Source organism: Pteropus alecto, unplaced genomic scaffold (assembly GCF_000325575.1).
Source record: "Pteropus alecto unplaced genomic scaffold, ASM32557v1 scaffold94, whole genome shotgun sequence".
NCBI lineage: Eukaryota > Metazoa > Chordata > Mammalia > Chiroptera > Pteropodidae > Pteropus > Pteropus alecto.
In genome coordinates, this window is record NW_006437736.1 from 12,947,283 (window position 1) to 12,950,258 (window position 2,976).

At 41.3% G+C, this 2,976-nt stretch overlaps 1 pseudogene; it reads right to left on the reverse strand.

Moving 5' to 3' along the window:
* Nucleotides 1-1,647: 1,647 nt before the first annotated feature.
* LOC102885259 lies at nucleotides 1,648-1,961 on the reverse strand (annotated as a pseudogene).
* Between the last annotated feature and the right edge of the window lie 1,015 nt (nucleotides 1,962-2,976).

The following is a 2,976-nucleotide window of genomic DNA, read 5'->3' on the forward strand; positions in this document are numbered from 1 at the left end:
AGACCTTGAGACCAGCAGGATTCAGCCAACATCCCCAGTGCAGACGGCCTTCTTGTCAACAGCAGCATCTAGAATTATTGGTTGGTGTCTGTGCCACAAGGTTGTTAAATATTTTTCATGTCACCCCTCATAAGATCTGTTCATGGTCAGTCCCAACATGTCCTGTCATCTTGGAGAAGCTCTTGGAGCTTCAAGTTCCACTTCTACAAAAGAGATGGATGAGCCATCATACTCCTCCAAGCCATCCTCGGATGCTGAGCAAAAATCTCTAAAGATGTACAACCAAGAGAGTTGACAGCCAAGTTTCCCCCCAGGCTCCTCTGGCATCTTTCACCCCAGCATGCTCCCTTCGATAAGCACAGTCTGTCCATGCCAATTTCCACTCCTGAAGCTACAGCTCCCACCCCTGCCCAGCCTGCAGACCCAGCCCACTACAGTGCAAGCAGGCTTGGAAGAACTGTCAGAAATCACAAAGCCTTAGAATATCGGCACAGCATAAAGACCATTTCATCCCACAGCCACAGTGACCCCGCATGGCAGAGCCTCGATGAGCACTCACAATGTGTGGGGCACTGCCTAGGCTCTCTGTATGTTGCTTTAAATAATTCAGAAGTGACTGCCTCACTTTGATCCCAGCTCTGCCAACTAGAACTGTACGGCCGCAGACAAATTGAGTAATCTCTGTGCCTCTATCTCCTCATCAGTAAAATAGAGATGATAACGAGAGCTCTACCTCCCAGGGTCATTGTGATGATGAAATGAGCTAATACAGTTGATTTTTTTTTTAATTACAGTTGGCATACGATATGATATTAGTTTCAGGTATACAACAGTGATTAGACATTTATATAACTAAGAGTAATCACCATGATAAATCTAGTAACCATTTAACACCATACATAGTTATTACAATATTGTTAACTATATTTTTATGCTATACTTTACATCCCCATAACTATTTTGTAAATACCAATTTGTAATTCTTAATCCCATCTCCTTTTTCACCTACCCCCTAACCCCACTCCCATCTAGCAACTGAAATGTTCTCTGTATCTTTGAGTTTGTTTCTGTTTTGTTTAATTTGATTCCCCATGTAAGTGAAATCATATGGCATTTGTCTTTCTCTGTCTGACTCCACTCAGCATAGTACCCTCTACCAACCATGTTGTTGCAGATGGCAAGATTTCATTCTTTTTTTTTACGACTGAGTAATATTCCATTGTATATATGTACTGCCTCTTCTTTATCTATTTATCCATCGATGGACACTCAGGTTGCCTCCATATCTTGACTATTGTAAAATAATGCTGCAATGAATATATGGATTTTCATGTCCCTTTGAAGTCGTGTTTTGGGATAAATACCCAGAAGTGGGATAACTGAGTCCTTTTTTGTCTTTTGTCATAGCCTTGTTTTAAAGTCTATTTTGTCTGGTATAAGTATTGCTATCCCAGATTTTTTGTTTTTTTCCATTTTCATGAAACACCTTTTTCTATCTCTTTTCTTTCAGTTTATGTGTGTATTTCAATCTGAAGTGAATCTCTTATAGGCAGCATATGTAGGGTCTTGTTTTCTTATCCATTCAACCCCCCTAGGTTTTTTTTTTTTTTTTTTTTTTCTGAAAAAGATTTATTGAAGCAAGGGGGCTTAGTCCTTCTTGGCTTCTGCCTTCCTCATGACTGCAAGGACACTGCTGGGCTCCTCCCGCTTCCTCTTGGCACGGATGTGTGTCCCCACCCTTTTCTTGATGCATTTCAGGGCCCGCTTGTCCTTAGAGACCTTGAGAAGCTCCACGGCACACACTCATAGCAGGTAAAGCCACCTACCTCTCGGATCATGTCCCGCACGGACTTCGTGTGCTCGGTGAGGTGCCCGCCGTGGCTGTGCCTCGGCTTGCTCACGTTCTTGGTCACCTTGTGACCCTTGTTGAGGCCCACGGCCACTGAGTAGTGCAGAGCCATGGCTCCTCAATGGCTGCCATGGCAGAAGGGCCAGCCACCCTAGCTTTCGATCGGAGCATTTAATCCATTTACATCAAAAGTAATTATTGATAGACATGCACTTATTGCCATTTTATTATTCATATTTTCTTTTCTTTTCTCTTCTTCTTAAAGAAGTCCCTCCAACATTTTCTGTAATACTGGCTTGGTGTTGATAAACTCCTTTAGCTTTTTATTTTCTGGGAAGATCTTTATCTGCCTTTGAGTTCTAAATGATAGCTTTGTTGGGTAGAGTAATCTTGGTTATAGGTCTTTGCTTTTCATCACTTTGAATATTTCATGACAATTCCTTCTGGCCTGAAAAGTGTCTGTTGAGAAATCAGCTCACAGTCTTATGGGAGCTCCCTTGTAGGTCTAACTGCTTTTCTCTTGCTGCTTTTAAGATTCTCTCTTTGTCTTTAACCTTTGGCATTTTAATTATGATATCTTGGCATAGACCTCTTTGAGTGCATCTTGTTTGGAACTCGCTACATTTTCTGGGCTTGTACATCTATTTCCTTCAGCAGATTAGGGAAGTTTTTCATCATCATTTCTTCAAATAGGTTTTCAATTCTTTGCTCTCTCATCTCCTTCTGGTATCTCTGTGATGCAAATATTGGTATGCTTGATGTTGTCCCAGAGGCCCCTTAAACTCTCCTCATTTTTTTAGATTCTTTTTTCTTGTGGCTCTTCTGATTGGGTGTTTTCTGCTACCTTAGCTTCTAAATCGCTGATTCGATCCTCTGGCTCATCTACTGTTGATTCCCTCTAATGTAGTCTTCATTTTGGTTATTCTAGTCTTCATTTCTGACTGATTCTTTTTTATGTTTTCTATCTCTTTGTTAAAGTTCTCACTGAGTTCATCTACTCTTCCCCTAAGTTCTTTGAGCATTCTTACAACCAGTGTTTTGAACTCTGCATCTGGTAGATTGCTTGTCTCCATTTTTTCTTGATCTGTCTCCCCATTTTGGCTGCCTCCCTGCCTTTGTTTCTAGGT